The following is a 19,601-nucleotide window of genomic DNA, read 5'->3' on the forward strand; positions in this document are numbered from 1 at the left end:
ACTTTGGTGATAATTTATTATCCTTCTTAGCTTGCCTGAGGGACATTTGTTTATATGGTTGTAGCCGTAGGAATACCCAATCACCTACATCAGAACTTATTTCACTGCGATGTTGATCTACCTGTTGTTTCATTCTATTCTGTGCCAACACGAGGTTATCCTTTAAGAGTTGGAGGACTTGTTGTTGATGTTCGATCTGATGTTGCACTGCTTGAACCTTAGAATTTTCTCTTAAATATGATGCGATGGATGGTGGTTGATATCCATAAAGTGCCATAAATGGGGTTATTTTTGTTACTGTATGGAAGTAAGTGTTATACCATCATTCAACCAGAGGAAACCATTTTACCCATTGTGTCTATTTATTAGATACAAAGCAACAAATATATCCTTCCAAACATTTGTTTACTATCTCAGTTTGCCCATCAGATTGAGGATGATAACTTGAGCTATGAGCTAACTAAGTACCAAGACAAGAAAATAATTCTGTCCAAAAATTTCCATTGAAAATGGGATCTCTGTCACTTACAATAATCTTTGGGTTTCCATGTAGCTTTTGAATTGTTTCCATAAATGTAGTAGAAACTGTATTGGCTTTAAATGGATGTGATAATAATGCACAAAAGTGTGCATACTTGGTAAGTCAGTCAACTACCACCATGATGACACTCTTTCCCTCAGACTTGGGTAAACCTGTGATAAAATCCATTGAAACCTCCTCCCAACGTTGTCCTGGAATGGATAAAGGTTGTAATAGACCCCGGGTCTTAATTATTTCAACTTTATTTTGTTGGCAAACCAAACATTCTGCCACAAACTTTTGAATATCTGAGTTAAGGCCATCCCAAAAAAATTCCTTCTTAACCCTGTGGTAAGCTTTTAAAAATCCTGAGTGCCCTCCTAAGGGAGAAGTGTGCAATTCCATAAGAATCTTTTGTTTGATTTGGGAATTCTTACATAGGTATAAGCGATCTTTGTACCATAACGAATCATCTTTCCAGCAAAATGTATCAGATGTACTGGAATCTTGTTGTAACTTTCGAATAAGTGCCCACACTTCTTCATCATTCTTCCATTCCTCCCTTGCTTTGTTTATCCAATCTGGTTGGATAATAGAAATGGCGCACAACAATGCTTCCACATCCTCATCCTTTCTTGAGAGTACATTTTCCACCACATTTTGCTTCCCTTTTTTGCAGATGATTTCAAAGTCATAACCCAACATCTTTGTGACCCACTTTTGTTACTCTTCAGAGGATAATCTTTGTTCTAAAAGGTATTTAAGGCTATCATGATCTATTTTTACCTTGAAGTGTCTTCCCATTAGGTAGGGTCGCCATTTCTTAAGTGCATGTAGTATTGCCAACATTTCCTTCTCATAAATAGCTTTGTGTAAAAAAATTCCCTTGATTGGATGAATTTCAAAAGAAATGGGTCTTTCATCTTGCATTAAAATAGCACCAATTCCATTTCCTAAAGCATCACATTCCACAATAAATGTTTTTATGAAGTCTGGTGTAGCTAAGACTAGTGCTTGGCACATTGCCTATTTAAGATGTTCGAAAGCCTTTGTTGCTTCTGGAGTCCATGAAAATGCATCTTTCTTCAATAATGTTGTTAGAGGTGCTACTATTCTCCCATAATTCTTAACAAACTTGCGATAATACCCTGTCAACCCTAGAAATCCTCGCAGATGCTTTATAGATGTGGGGATTTTCGATTCCTTAATGGCTTTAATTTTGCTGGGGTCTACCTTAACTACTTCATGAGATACAATATGACCTAGATATTCCACCTCCTGTACTCCAAAGAAACATTTGGATCATATAATTGTTTCTCCTCCAATAGTTGTAGCACCCTGTCAACATGTTCACCATGTTCCTTCCAAGACATGTTGTAGATTAATATATCATCAAAAAATACGAACACAAATTTTCTAAGGAAGGGTTTGAAAATGGAATTCATCAAACCTTGAAATGTAGAAGGTGCATTGGTAAGGCCAAAAGGCATGACCAAAAATTCATAATCACCCTCATGAGTTCTAACTGTTGTTTTCGGATTGTCTTCAGTCTTCATTTAGATTTGATGATATCTTGAATGAAGATCCAACTTGGTGAAGTAAATTGATCCATGAAATTCATACAGTAATTCATCAATGACCGGAATGGGAAACTTGTCTTTAATAGTGAGCTTGTTGAGCTCCCTATAATTCGGACACATGCACCATGATCCATCCTTCTTGTGCACCAATACTACTGGAAAAGAGAAAGAACTTTGACTAGGTTGAATTATACTAGCCTCTAGCATTTCTGCAACCATACATTCAATTTCACTCTTTTGGGCATAGGGATATCTGTACAGCCTGATGTTTGGAGGAGCACTTCCTGGAATCAGATGAATAGCATGATCATGATCACGAATAGGTGAGAGACCTTTGGGAGTCTCAAATACCTTGCAATGATTGTCCAAGACTTTTTGGAGATATGGAGAAATAGATGATTCCAATGTGGAAACGTCTAGCGAACATAATTGTGCAATTACAACTTTTTGTTCCTTTTTTAGAAGCTTTGTCACACCGTTAGAGCTGATTATCTTTCTTGGTTTCTCTGCAATACCCCTTAATTCAACTTCCTTTCCTTCCACATAAACTTTCATGAAAAGTTCTTGAAAATTAAAAGCTACTGTACTCAAGGACTGTAGCCATTGGACTCCTAGTACAACATTAGCACCTCCCATTGGAATGGAAAGCATTGGGCTAGTCAATACATATTCTCCCATGGATAGCTTGATATTATGGCATTTTCTAGAGAAATTTATCGTTCCTCGATTTACAACCATCACTTGACACTATGGTGCTGGATATAGGAAGCAATTCAATTCTTTTGCTATCTTACAATGAATAAAATTGTGGGTACTTCCTGAATCAATCAACACTGTTACCTTTTTCTTCTTGATTTTTCCTTCTATCTTGATGGTTTGAGGAGTGTTAATTCCAACCAATGCATTACAATATATGGTTGAATTCATTTCTTCTTTATCTAGACTTTTTTCCTGGAGTATATCCTCTTCTTTTGACCTTTCTTGCTCCTTTTCTTCTTCCTCTTCACAATATATGTAGAATAATTTCTTCTCAACACACTTATGACCTTTAGTGTATTTTCTATCACAACTATAACAAATCCCTTTTTCTCTTTTTTCTTCCAATTGTTGTGGTGTCAACCTTATAGGTTGTGGAAGACTAGGGGCAACAACACTTCCATATTTATAGTTGTGAGTGGTATGCTTCCTAATTGCCATAATTTTGCTTTCCATTTTTCATGCTAACCTGAATGCCTTCTCTAATGAATCAGGTTCCCAAAGGCGAACATCATGTTGGATATTATCCTTTAAAATCCCTATGAACACATCAATCCTATGCTCCTCTGGAATATTTTTACCCTTATGTTCAATTTTTGGAACTCTTCAATGTGCTCCATTATTGAACCCTTTTGTTTAAGACTTATCAATTGGCTAAAAAAAGTGTTTCTTTTTGTATCCTCATAACGTGCTGTCAATTCTTTCGTAAAAAATTCCCAAGTGATAATTTGTTTATGAGAGAAACGCCACTGATACCATATAAACTGATTTGGTTCCAAATATAAAGTTGCAATACGCACCTTTTATGTGTTTTGCAAATTATTGAGATCGAAAAATTGCTCCATCTGTAATATCCATGTTGCAGGATCCTTGCCATCAAACTTCCTCATATCGATTTTTGGAATATGGTGGGTCTTCGGTCCAACATTAGAGTCCATGAAATCATGATTAACATTTCTTTTTTTCTCATCATGAGTTTCCTTTACTACCCTTTCACCATTAGTAAGCATTTCTTGTAGAAACTTTGTCAAATCTGTCTTCAAATCTTCCATGCCTGTCTTCAAATCTATCTTCAAATCATCCATCTTAGCTTCCATTTCATTCATCTTAGCTTCTACGCCTTTCTTTAAACAATCCATTTTAGCTTCTATGCCTTTCTTTAAACCATCCATCTTAGCTTATACATATTTCTTTAAACCATCCATCTTAAATTTTGTTACTTTTTGTGCAAGTGAAACTTGTTGCACTTCGTCTCGTAATTTTGATATATCATGTTACATTTCATCCTCTTCTTCGTGAGTCATGCTAGAGCTTTCAGGTTGCTTACTAGGTGTTTGCATTTTCTTTCCTCGGGGCATCAATTACCAATGATAATGCTTTACTATGCCCTTTGAATTCCTTCAAACTAAATTTTCAAACCAAGCTTATGCAAAAATTTAAAAAACTACACACCTTTTTTCACTTTATAGGAGCTTGATATTGAATCTTATGTATCATTATAATTTTCGATGATCCAATTTTGAAACTGTGACCTGCAGTATCACTTTGCATCCTCTTTCCATTCCCACCAGTCTGATCCAAATTGGATTCTCCAAGGAAGAGTTATGCCAAATCTCCCACAGTGACTTGATTATGGACTAGTTCAATAGAGCGAACTTGTACAACGTGCCACGTGTCCCTATTTTTACCTTTGGCTCTGAAAAATATATACAAGAAACTACAGTCTGTCCTCTTTTTGTACCTTCTTACGAAATTTCAATCCGATGCTCAGAGAGAAAGTTATGACGATTTTCCCCAGGTCACCTGTTTGGAATGTAATTCAGGAGTCTACAAAAAGAAGATCCTCCTTAGATCATATCTCCGCAAATATAGCACGAAAAGCTCTAAAATTTGGACCTGAGGTTCAATGCGTTTTCATATCAAATGGGTTTTTTCTTAGCTTTAGAAACATCGCAGAAAAGAATTTATAGCGAAGATGCCACGATGACCTATTTGGAGCAACGAAACCCTAGAATCCAAAGCACTGGTACCAAATTTTATGAAACCAACTCACAAAAAGATAGAAAATATAGATCAACACCTTAGAATCCAACCTCTTCGAGGGGGAAACCTCCTTTACATTACACAAATGAATGATTCTTTGATGATTCAAATGACAAAACCTCATTTCTATATATAGGAGTCTAAGGAGTCACAATATAACCCAGCCGACCTAACAATAATAATATAAAGCCACAAAAATAACAATAGAGGGATTCTATGGGGCACACTAATAACAACATGGGCACAATAGAGGCACAACAATATTAATAAGGGATACAACTACAATAGTAATGGGGTAATCACTAGTATTATAGGGACCTATCACCTGGACTGCAAACTTTTTATTTAGAAAAATCGACTAGTATAAATAACATTAATCAATAAACAAAAAATTGTTCTAGAAAAATGTTTCCTAACAAAGTTTTAGAGGAAAATTTTCTGAAATTGAAGGTGTCATGCCATTATCATTGAGCATTGTTAAGGTTTTCATTTATTTTTGGAATATGGGCATCTACCACTTATGATCCACAGAGGTCAACTGCTAATAACCAAGGGAGGACTCGACTACCTAACATAGTAGATATTGGCATGTAGAATGGGAAATGCCACAATGATTTTATTTGATGAGTCAATTAATTGGTTTCCATTTTTATTATTAAGACTATGGTTGTTGTTTTTTTTCACCAAGCCACAAATGCTCAATTTCATTCATTATCAAAAGTTTTTTCTTCTTTGTTTAATTAATTATTTTGTGCATGAAAGTTGTCCATTATGGGATTGGATTGGCCACTCATCAAGCTTTCCATTGTTCCACAAGTTGTTATCCTCAAAAACTAAATAAAAAATATGTTTGCACCAATTTTTAATGACATTTGGGAGATAACAATTGTGTTGATGTCGGCGCTAGGAGAGAATTAGCATGTCGACCATTGTTTAATCTTCTAGGTTGGCCTTGGGTTGTTGTACCTCCTGTTGTTTTGTAAAATGGAGCTTCTTGGGCTGACAACACCGGAGGCAAAATCATAATGGACAAAAATCGATTGTGTTTGGTGCTCATGATAGATGTTGCATTTGAAAATAAGAAATGAGGTTAGTGTCATGGAATCATGAGAGAAAGATATTATTATTGTAATTTTTATTGGTTTGTCATCTTATAAATAAAATTAAACCATGCCACATGATTAACAAAGTGAATCAAGAGCAGATGAAATGTATTGAAAGGAAAAACATATTAAAGTGAACAACTGAGAAGAAAGTGAAAATTGAGTCTTAAATTCAAACATTGACAAGATGGTGAAAACAAAATAAGTTATTTTAGGAGGAAGTTGGTGTAGTCATGGAGTGAAATTAATTTACCTAAAGGAAGTCAGCTATACAAATTCTTATTATAATTTGGAATGGACTAACTGGAAGAGTCGCCAAATATTGGTCGGACTGACATGTATGTCTAATTTAATGGTTGACTTGGACTCACTCAACCAAGTCATATGTTTGACTTAACCTATGGTGTTTACTTTCACTCATTTTGGTCAACATAATGGTTTTCAGTCCAACTATGTATGGTGATTAAATTCATGAATGAGAAAACAAAATATTGGACCTCAATTTTGAAAAATATGGAGGTTCGAGCGAATTGATAAAACAATGATACTGCTGCTACATAATTTTTGACCCACTTGTTCTATTATTGATATGGTATAAGTTATCATTGGAGTCAACCAAATATATTAATGGAATTTGTTCAACTAAATTTCGTTGACATATGGATATAATCAATGGTGGTGTGTCCTTCCCTTTGCTATTAATATGTACCTACAGCCAACTATGTCAACCTGTTTACTGGTCAAATAATTTATTATGGTTAGGCAACACATGAAGTATGTTCCAATCTATTGTATTAAAAATGTGGCAAGTCAAATATAAGTTTATGAACAAACTTTTCATGAACTTAAATTTAGAGTAGCCATCAATTTAGACTGAGTATGATAGGCATTTGTTGTAATCTTGGAGGTAATGTGTCGATCCATTCGATCACTAGTTATCAATCAATAATAGTCGATCTATTAATGTGATAGTTGATCTAGTTTTATATGGATTATTTTTATAAAAAATATATGAAGGATAGAATCAAGTCAGAGTCTAAAGTTGGTGAGGTTTTGTTTTAGGTATGTCGACATCTAGTCAACTATAATTGTAAAAACTGTTCGTTGAGTCACAAAATGTCTAAATCATATTCAATCCTTCATGTAATATTTATCTCTCTCTCTCTCTCTCTATCTCTCTCTCTCTCTATATATATATATATTGGAAAAAGTACAACAACAAAACAATATTTTAGATGAGCACACTTGCAGTAGAGAAATTTCAAGAACAAGAAACAATATGAGAAGAGCACACAAAGAGTTGAAGTGCTAAAGATGATGACAACATTATACCAATTTTCTAATCCCCCGAGTATGAAGATTACAGAATTTTTTTTGGATTAAGGTAGAAGAAAAAGTAGGATGGTTCTTATGCAAATGATTGTCTTATTTTATGTTTGAAAGAGAACTCCCAGGAATGATAGTCACACACTGGACTCATTTGTAGAGAGAGAAAAAAGGATTCCCTTGGGCTTGAGAGAGTTTACAAATGGTTCCTATTTGAGTGAAGTAGTCCATATGGTTGACTGGACTATGAACAATGTGAATAGTGGAGATCTGCAAGAGGTGGTCATCCAACATAAAGAAGTAACAGTGAACCTTGTATATATTCATATTCCTATCTAGATGACAATTGTTGCGATTGAGTTACCTATGCAAACCAGTACACATTGTTGATGTACAATAAGGATATTTCTACAAAGCGAAGTAGTCCAAGGCATTTTTTCATCCTTGGTTAGGACGAGCAAGGAACTGAGGGTTGGGGAGATGTTGTAGAGGTCTCTTAGACCTATGTTATCATCATGCATATTGTGCTTGGTAAATGATAGTAATATTTGGTGAATGTGTAAGGTAATGTGAATAGGTGGTTGAGAATGGGTACAACCGCTCCAATCACATATCTCATGTATATGTATATAATAAGACTAATACAAACTTGGATTGGAATTCATTCCTAATATTTTATGTCTTGTGTATTCTCATATGTGTGTGTTCTTGTTGTTCTATACAGTGTAGCATATTCTTGTTTATTCTTATTGTATGATTATAAAGCCTGGGCACACGAGAGACCAATAAAAATAATATCTCCAAGATATTTTTCTTTACTAGAATATGAAAACCCTGATTGGAAGGATCCCAATAGAAAAATAAGTAGACCTATATAAAAAAATTCCAACCTTACATATGTGAAAAGAGAATAAAGGAATATGAGGTTTCATATGGAAAGGATGGACACTCACCTGGCTCAAATTAATCACCACATCCCATGCATAGCTACCTCCTCTCTATTACCAAGATCTAGTGCACAAGATTTGACTCTTGTTACTTCTTCCAATTATTAGCTCTCATATGGTTGATGTGAGTCTTTTATGATTTGATGTTTCTATAGATACTTTTATTATATTGACGATGGTAAAACTGCTTCAATTTTGGACTAGCTACTCTATAGGCAGATGGTCAAAAGCATCTAGTTTCCCATTAGGAAGGTTGAGATAATCTTTCATAAAGTAAATTGAAAATTAATGGCTAACATATGAACTAAAACTTGATTTTGGCAAGGTAATACAGTTTGAGCTTGCCAAGAAAAAAGCAAGCATGATACCATATCATCAAAACTTTAAGTAGTTGCATTACTAACTATGACAATTACTAGACTAACCTTGGGGTTTGGTAGAGAAAAAAATAAACTGATACACTTATATTAAACAAAAATATTAATGTCAATAGATAACACTTAAATTACCATAGTATTTAAGGAATTCAAATGATTTTCCATAAAATCTTCATTCTTCATTTTTAGGTTATACAACTTCATCCATAGGAACATTTTTTTCACAAAGGACTTGAACTGATACAAAATGCCTAACGTACTCCACAATTCCTTTATTGTAGATTCTCTTGACATGTTCAGTAATACTAAATTTGAGATACACAATTGTACTGTGATTTTTTCCTTTCGATCCAACTAGGTCTAGTCTTTTGTCGACATCTTAGTCAGTGTAATATTTGGATCCATAGTGATCCACTAACCTTTGTGCAACAAACGATATTCCATTTTGGGATTCCAAAATTTAAAACACTACCCATTGAATTTATTGATATCTTTCTTTGAACTACTTAGCATTTTCTTTACCACAAGAATCGATATTGAAAATTCCCATTATAACAAGGTTTTACATAAGCCCAAGTGGAAACTCTTAGAAACAAATGCATCCCCTTGAAGTTGAATTGCTCTAATATATGAAGCACAATGACCAGATCTATGATTTGTATAGGTGGTTGTTGATGACTATCCAGTATTTTCTCATAAATAAATCCCTCCCTTGCAGATGCCTTATCAAAGTGCCAACCTCCGTCTTTGACATAATAACATAGCTTTAGATGGTTTGGTAGAGGAATAGAAGAGAATATATGATAACTAAATATTGATAATGATTGCTTAATCAACTAGATATATTATATTCGCATAGAATAATTCTACAACCAAACAAGTATACATTCAAGAGATGACAAAAGGCAATAATTAAATGATGTATAGGGGCTATTTTAAACAAACTGTTCAAATAGCTAGTCTCCATAATGATGATAAATTTGCAGTGGGATGTTAGGGAGGTTGAAACTCAAAACTGACCTTGCCCTAGATCCTGTGTGTACCTTGAAGGTATGGAGAAATAGATTATGAAATCACAGTGAAAGACATACATGAGAAACAAATGTTTTCATCAAACTAAAGCAATAATACTTTAATAAAAAAAATGAAATAGAATTTCTTGCAAAAATGGCAGGGTTTTGGCATCAAAATGCAACCCTTTTACAATGAAAATCAAACAATATATAGAGAAATACATTAAGCTAATTGTGTTTATCTTCTTGGAATAAAAATTTGAACAATTTACCAAAAATAAAAATAATCTGTGAAAAAATTGCAGGAAATTTGAAACTACTAGAAAATCCTTTGCCTTCAATTATGGAAATATTCCTTTGACTGTTGGGTTCTCTTCTTGAAAATATGAAGATGAACCTCAGAATCTACAAAAAAACCACAACTGTTGATTTTATGACTTTATTTCTGAAACTAATTTTACTTTTGTGCTAGATACTTTTTTACTGCCCACTCATTTCAAATAGACCGAATCAAAATGTTGTTGTCAAATACCCTTAAAGTTGGATTTAATATGTTATTTACTGCTCCCCAAACATGATCAATTTATGCATTGTTACTCTATTTTGAAATCTACAATTGTACTCTTGTAGAAAAGTGATATATAGAAATTTCAATTCCACTCATAATCTTCCTAAGTGTCCTTGGTGCCGCATAGTAATTATGTACTTCATGAAACATTTATTTATATCATATCACTTTTATGTTGAATTCTCAAATTCTGCATACCTCATTGTTCCAAAATATTATTTCTATATCATTTCAGCAGTCAGTATGTTTGTGGAAAAATTTTATGTACCATACCTACAAATTTTGGGCTTGTATCGTTCACCCAGTATGACATTGGAAATTGTAGTGGTTATGATACGTGAGGCATAATTTCCTTTGGCTAGACTTTATAAAGTTCATATTTTCTACATCACACATCATTTCTATAGCATTTTCAAGCCATCCTACAAAAATTTACAAAAGAATAATATGTCTAGCTATTTTGTTTAGCTTTTAAAAAGGGTAGTTGCTTCCATATGAAGTAGATGCAGCAATCGCCAAGGATTCAATATTTTGCCAATATAGTTCATTTAAGAATCAATAAATTTTGTTCTCGTTTCCAATCCATAAATTTGCCACATATTCTACTAGTTGTTATTTTATGTTGTTCCGGAGGAGTGATTTTTGCTACATGGAAAATAAATTTTGGGCTAAATCATAAAAGTATTTTGTTTACCCAAGCTAACAGAAAAAAATAGTAGTATTAACTGTGACTGATAATTGGTTGATAAAGTTATGTGTTTAATATAGGAGACCATCTCCACTAACAATTTTAATCATTCAGCCAAAATGGTCCACGGTATATGTGATGTGAGAATGTTTTCTCATGCTCTTTAGAATTTAGACCAAGTTCTTTGTCATGTGCTATTTTATTAACTACTAGTTCTCCTCCTTAGAATCTGGAAGTGATTCTCAATTAGTAAAAAATCGCCATCTATTTATAATTGTCAAATGTGTATCTGGTTTTAGCTACCTTCATATATCGAAATGATTACTTGGAATCTTGAATATTGAGTATACCTTCCTCAATCATTAGATTCTTTAATTTTATTCTAAATTACAGTTGAAGGCAACTAATTTCTTTCTCTGGTGCATTCATGATCAAGAAAAGTTTCCAACCCTTTTTATTTAACCGTAGGCCTAATGTTTCGTACTTGCTTCTAATAATTGCTCATTTATGTTGTCACCCACAGCTGAGACAACTCTGTAAGAATTAAGATAACTCCTTGATGCTTGAAATGAATTTGGATCCATCTAATTCAACAAATCCACCATAGAATCTCCCCTAGCTTCAAATTTGGAAAGCAACTATCATATTTTGATCAACATTATTAGAATATCAGAATTATCAAATTCTCCATAGTGATTAAGAGCATGGCATATAGCATTGGACTTAGTAATTCGTAGTCCAATCATAATTCTATTATTTGACCTTTAATTGATTACTATTCAATCATTCCAATACTTGTTCTGAATTAGGGGGATCCAAATATTTTTCAACCAATTTCATGAATTTTGTTTTGTTTTCTTGAAAGTATACACTATGCCAATCCATAATATTGATAACTGAAGGAATCTTTTTCTCCACATCAATTAAGAAACCACCATTATATATAGAGAGAGAGATCCTTCCATTCTAGTCTTAATTCTTCATCAATACTCTCTAGTGAATTGGATTTCATGGAAGAGCTTGATCTTGAACCACACACTAAGGAAAAATGAACCAAAAATTTTGGTTCTCACAAAGAAACCTCTCTGTGGTTGTCTTTTAATCCATAAGGTTTTATGAAATTCTTAAGGATATCTTTTGTTGCTATGTAAAATTCCATTTTGAATGGATGAGAGTGAATAAGAATAAACGCCAATGAGATATTTAAAATCACCAAAAAAATAAATGACTACTCAAGAGTTCCATGATATTAACCCCACAACACAATTGAATGAATGCCAAATTCTTTTCATGGGTGTTTTGCAGAAAACAGAACTGAGCATATACCCTTCATAAAACTAGCTAAATCTATTAATCTCCTCAAAATTTCGTAGAAATTACTGTAATAGACTCAATTGGGACCATCCTGCAAAAAACCCATGCCTCAGAATTTTGAAATTCATCTTCATTTGCCCATAAAATGAGCCCGAAAATCACCTACTGAAAACATTACGAAATTTGTTTTTTTGTTTCTTTTTTCAAATCTAACAATCATGTGTATCAACTTATTCCTCCATGAATCCTCCTCTTGAGACTCAAAAATCTCCTTTTTCTTTTCCTCATATAAAAATCCTCATTTTCTTTCCATTTACAAGATTGAAATCTAAAACATCCAGAGCACAAATAACTACAAAAAAAAACACATTATTTTAATATATTGAATGAGCTCATCTCTGAGCATGTCATGGAAAGCATCTTTTTGGTGGAGAACTAGGTGGTATATTCATTTTCTGATAACCCTGATTACCCTAAATATATGAAAGGTTCTCTTTACAGGATTAATCATAAATATGGATTATAATGAATGAAATCCCTAAGCTTCCAGCTCCTATAACATATAATTTGTCGAGGTTCTATTGTGGAAGGGAATTTCCAAGAGAATAATCAAGTAAGAGGGTACTTGAAGTAGTCACTTCAAAACACAGTGCAGAAGTCCTCAAATAAGAAAAAATATAGCATATGTAATGGAAGGAACAACAATAATCAAACAACCAATCAAAATATAAACTGACACCCACTACCTTGTCTAGTAAGATTAAACCTTACGTGGTGAATGAAACCATGAGTGGATTGTGGAGCAGGTGAAAAAAGTAAGCAGTTTTGTACTTGGGTGTTCCACAATCCACCTCTCATTGCCACATGGAAAAATTTGTTTAAAGAAAACAATTATTTCAGACCCCCATTCCTATTAAAGCTCGGATAACCAAGGGGGTCCACAATTTTTCTTTGCCATTGATTCCGTCCCCTGCATTCATATTTTGACATGTGTTCAATGAATTTTGAATAGCAGTATTGGCACTAGTTGTTTTTTACTATTGATAAATTTAATGGTCATCTTCACTTATCTCTTATATTCTCAACCTTGGACATTTTTTAGACATGTGGAATATCGAATATTATTCCTTGGCCTCTCCCTTAGTTCACCTAGACACTTGATTGTCCTGTCACCTATGTTTTTTAACACTTGCACCCAGTGTTGGCATGGCATGAGGCTTTTTCGCAACACCTAACTCATATGAATGTGGATAAATTTTTTTTCATCGGGTATATATCCCATATTCACGATATAAACAAATACAACAAAAATATATGTGTCATTACATATGATGTCTTCCAACACATAATGCAAAGTTATACTCTCTTTGCCTTGTGAGTTGGGGTTGTGTGTTGGCTTTAGTTGACTTCAATAGGCATACATAATATGAATATGAACTAAGATATGTGGTCTTGTACCCATAATTTAAATTTAAAATATATATAGATATATATATATATATATATATATATATATATATATATATATATATATATATCATAAAAATATATAATTATATTTTTACAAAAATAGATTTATTTAAAATTATTATTATTATTATTATTATTACCAATAACTCATCAAATTTGATAACAACCATTTCACCACATAAATTTGTATATCTTTGAAATATTTTCTTGGAGACAAATTGACAATTTCAAAATAAAATGTGTAGCATTTTCAATGGATCCCTAGGGTAAGAAAAAGCTACAACATCAACTCCAACTACAGACTACTTCCCCATGTGGCATGCAAAGAACCTATAAACGTGTTTCTTGAATCTATTGGGCATGAGTCACTACCATAAAACCATCAATCACTTACCACCTGCAACTTGCAATTTGTTGCCTAAAACCTATTCTACTCAAATTGAAATATGCACAATGAAATCTTAAAACTAACTTATTCAATCCCACATGTTACAAACTCACACTATTGAATCTTAAACAATCCATATATTGCAAACTCACACTATTGAAACTTAAACAATCCATATACTTCAAATTGAAACTAATTTATTCTGGAAACCATAAACTCAATTTGTTGAAATATGATGGAACAAAACCCATTGATCTAGTGCACACACTCCTACTTTACTGAAATGAAAGTATGCCTAATAAGTTTAATATGAATTCCAGTGAAACCATGTGAGGATTGGATTGAAGGGTAGATTACCTTGTATGCAACTGGGAATTTGAAAAATATTTGCAATATCAAAGAAAAACTCCATAGGTAACTGATACTTACAATTAAAACTTGAGGACTACAACTATTTTTTATGTTTGAAATTTATGGTGATCATTAAGACGAAGAAAGATATGTTGTTGAATGAAACTGACATTTCGAATCATGGCAATCGGTAACCCAGTGGAATTGCCATATAGATGAAGTGGAGCTGCCAAGCGAAGGAATTGCAACGAATATCAAATTGCTACTTCTTATTCACCAGGAACATACAGATCTAGTCTTGTTCGTTCTTCGGGGAAAGATTTATTCGTTACTTTGCTTACTCACAATGGCACCTATTGTATCTGATTCTCGAAGGAATATCTTCGTTGCGAAACTGCACCGAGAAACCACCTTGAAGAAACTTTAGGTTCAAGCTAGCCCTCGACTGAGAGGGTGCTCCCTAAAGTGTTACAACGTTTTTTTAACATTTTTCATTATCACTAGACAACATCCTATGAAGCACAATGGCCAGATCTATGATTTGGATAGGTGGTTTTTGATGAGTATCTAATCTCTACTTAGAAATAAATCCCTCTCCTACATAGGCCTTATCAAAGTTCCAACATCCAGCTTCGACATAATAACATAGCTTTAAAGGGTTTGGTAGAGGAATAGAAGATAATATTTGATAATTAAATATTAAAGCTTAATACTTAATCAACTAGATATATTAGATGTGTGTAGAATAATTGTATAGCCAAAGAAGTCTACATTCAAGAGATGACAGAAGGAAAAAATTAAATGATGCAGAGAAGTTGTTTTAAACTGACTGTTCAATTAGGTAGTCTCCATAATGATGGTAAATTTTCAGTGGGTTGTCAGGGAGGTTGAGAATAAAACCTAGGTTTTCCATAGCTCCTATGTTACCTTGAACATATGCAAAAATAGATTATGAAATCATAGGGAAAGACATACATGAGAAACAAATTATCTCATGAAACTAAATCCAGAATACTTTAATTAAAAATCCTATAATAGAAATGCTTACAAAAATGGCAGGGTTTTGGCATCAAAAGTTAGCACTTTTACAATGAAAATCAAATAATCTATATAGAATTACATAAATCAAACTATGTTAAGCTTCCTGGAATAAAAATTTGAACAATATACTAAAACTAGAAGGAATCTTTGAAAAAACTACAGGAAATTTGGAACTGCTGGAAAATCTTTTGCCTTCAATTCTTGAAATAATTCTTTGATTGTTGGGTTCTTTTCTTGAAATCTGAATATGATCCTTAGAATATGCTAACAACCTCCAACTGCTAATTTTCTGCCTTTATTTTTGAAATTGATTTTCCTTTTGTGTTAGATACGTTTTGACTGCCCACTCATTTCGAATAGATCAAATCACGATGTTGTTGTCGAATACCGTGAAGATTTGATTTAATCCATTATTTATTGCTCCCCAAACAGTGCCAATTTATGCACTTCTACTATATTTTTAAATCTATAAATGTACTCTTGTAAAAATGTGATATGTAGAACTTTCAATTCCACTCATAATCTTCCTAATTTTCCCTGGCATTAGGGGATTTTTGAGATCTAAAATGGGCCTCATAAGAAAAATGTACAACAAAAATAAACCTTATAAGAACCAATACGATTCAAGATGATGATGTCAGCCATAGGGGATGATTCACCATTTTGGGGGTAAAAATGTACATATATTAAAAAGTCATAAAAGAATAAAACTACTTTTTCAACTCGTATTTTGAACTTATTTCCTTAAGTTTTTACTCAAATTTCGAGTGGGAGTACTCATTGGATGAAAAATTTAATTCCTCATCGAGCGAATACCCTTGTTGCATACTTTTGATGGACCCTACTACATGAAAAATGAGAAATACATGAAAAAACGTGATTGCATTCACGTTTTTCATGTATTTCTCATTTTTCATGTAGCAGGGTCCATTGAAAATATGCAACATGGGTAATCCTGGGATGAGGAATCAAATTCTGCATCCAATGAGTGTTTCCACTTGAAATTTGAGTAAACCCATACAAAGGTAAGTTGAAAATATGAGTTGAAAAAATAGTTTTGTCTTTTTTCCCTCTAAAATTTGATGATCTAATCTAATATTATTTTATTATTTTTCACTATTATTTTATAATTTCCTTAGGAGGCCCATTTTAGACCTCAAAAACCCCCTAATGTGCCACATAGTCATTTTGTATTTCATGAAACATTTCTTTATTTTGAATCCCTTTTGTGTTGAATGCTCGAATTCTGCCATACCTCATTGTTCCAAAATATGTTTTCTATATTTTTCAATAGCTAGTATGTTTATGGAAATGTTTTATGTACCATACCTAAAAAATTGTACTTGTATCTTCTCCCCAATGTGACACTAGAAATTGTAATGGTTATGATACATGAGGCACAATTTCCTTTGGTTAAAATTTACAAATTTGACAGTTTCTACATCGCACACCATTTATATGGCATTTGAAAGCCTTCATACAAAATGGTACACAAGAACAAAATGCCCACTTATTTTTTTTTAGTTTTTAAAAAAACATATCTGCAACCATATGAAATAGGTCCAACAATCCCCAAGGATTCAATATTCGGCCAATATACTTCATTTAAGAATAAAGAAATTTTGTTCTCATTTCCAATTTGTATATTTGCCACATATTCTACTAGTTGTTTATTTATGTTGTTCTAGAGGAGTAATTTTTGCTACCTGGAAAATAAATTTTTGGCCAAATCATAAAATTATTTTGTTGTCCCAAGAAAGCATAACAAAACAATAACATTAATTGGGATTGGCATTTGGTTGATAAAGATATGCATTTCATATAGGAGTCCATCCCCACTAAGAAGTTTAATCATGTGGCCAAAATGGTCTACTATAGATGTGGTGTGAGAATGTTTTCTCGTGCTCTTGAGAATTCACACTAAGTTTTGTGTGAGATGTTATTTTATTGACTGCTAATTCTCCTCCTTAAAATATGGAAGTGATTCTCGATTACTGAATTTTTGCCATCTATTTGCAACTATCAAATGTGTCTTTGGATTTTCCTACCTTACCTGGAATCTTGATTATTGATTATACCTTCCTAGATCATTACATTCTTTAATTTTATTTTGCATTGTATCTAAAGGAAACTAATTTCTTTATTTGTTGCATTTGTGATCAAGAAAAGTTTCCAACCCTTTCGCTTTAACTGTAGGCCTAACTTTTCATACTTGTTTCTAATAAGTGCGCATCTATATTGTTATCCACATCTGAGATAACTCTGTAAAAGATAAGATAACTCCCTATATATATTTTTATCTTTTATAATTTAATTTTGTTTTTTTTACATTTTTTTATGTTGGATTTTTTAAGACGTTATTCAAACATCAACACTTTTTATTTAGAGGTTTTTTTTGGCACAAAAAAATTGGTTTTTATTGGCTTTTACTACCATTTTAAAAAAAAGTGTTGAAAATTTAGCAAAAAAAAACGTTATTCTATCATCAACATTTTTCGCTTTCAAGTTGTTTTTAATGTTTTTTTTTCAGGTTTTTTGGCTAGAGTTCTTGTTTTGAGTTTACATTTCTAGTTTCATAGTTTATATAAAGAGCTTCAACTATATCCATTGATTAGAAGTGGAATTCCTTCTAAATCGATTGTCAAGATTTGGATAGATCCATTCTCGTGACACTTTTCCACTAGATAAGGACCTAACCATCTTGTCGTCAACTTTCCCTTGAAATACTTGAATTTGGAATCGTACAGCAAGGTCTAATCACCCTCCTCGAAGATACTTTATCTGATGTTTTTGTCATGCCAAATCTTTCTCTGCAGTTGAACCATCTCAGTGTTTGGCCAATTTAATGTCTTTAAATTGTAAATCATAAATTATCAATCAGGGTAGGTATACTGATGAAGTACAGGTGCATTATATGTTCTTGAAGTTATTTCTTATGTCATTATGTTATTGTTAGCCTTTAAAATTAAGCTTAGTATGGAGGTGGTGTTGTTAATTGTATTAATTTCTCAATCCCTAAAGTTATCAACTAATTTATTAGGAGTTATTCTCTATTGAATCAGTTTATGGATGATATGAGAGTGGTTCTAGATTTTACTTGTGTTAGATTGTTTTGTATTTTTGTCTTGAATTTTTATGCTGGAGCTCTAATTTACCAAGTGCAAGAGAAATATATTCTATCAAACTGTAAAGGAATACTATATGAATTCAATTTCTATGGAGAAGACTTTCATACTTTTACTTATTCAATTTCATCCAAACAGACATTCTAAACAATAACTATGCTATGAAGTAAACGTAGTTGGACTACACTAGATAAAAAGAAAATGAAATAACCATATTGTACCAGATAAAAAGCAATTCAAAGGGAAGTGCTCATGCATATAACGATTCACTGGCGAACTCATCATATTGCATTTCTTCATACAAAAATAGAGTATTCAAGTAATGAAAGAAATCTAATTGGAATTGGTTAAAGACCTGTTACTGGTCGTATGGGCCCTCCATGAATCAGTCCATAATCTCCAACTAACGCAACACATAAAAACATAAAACTAAATCTATTACTTGGAAAATGAAATTTAACAAAGTGTTTCAAAAATTACATCATTTGGTGCAAACCAAAACACAGTGCGGGCATGCCTTTTATAATAAGCCTTTGTCATAAAAGCATGAGAATTTTAAGCCTAAATATCTTTATTTCAATTAAACTATATCGCTAAACATTTGATTTGCTATTCCAAAAGCAAATCGATAAGGTTTTGATGAAACTTGGATTCTGCCCTGGTGACAATCTTGTAGTTGACTTTTGGGTTTGAATGTGATATCTTGCGATCATCTTGATGAACTAGTTCAAGGGAATAGGAAGGAATTCACTAAGGTACCATTCTTTATCCATCTATATCTTTCTTCGCTAAGCTAGAGCTTCTGAACCTTGCAAATGATGGAGGTAGCTACAAAAATCTGGATTAGCTGCAAAAATTGACCAATTCTATAGAAAAATTCATTCTTTAACAAAACAATAGTGTATATAGACAAACATGAAGAAGAAGACCTGTTATTTCTTAACTTTGACAAAACCTTGTGTCTATTGCATTATTTAGGTGATAAGTATAG

The sequence above is a fragment of the Pinus tabuliformis genome, chromosome 6, assembly GCF_031772625.1.
Source record: "Pinus tabuliformis cultivar Carrire ecotype Pingquan chromosome 6, CPIR1, whole genome shotgun sequence".
NCBI classification, from domain to species: domain Eukaryota; kingdom Viridiplantae; phylum Streptophyta; class Pinopsida; order Pinales; family Pinaceae; genus Pinus; species Pinus tabuliformis.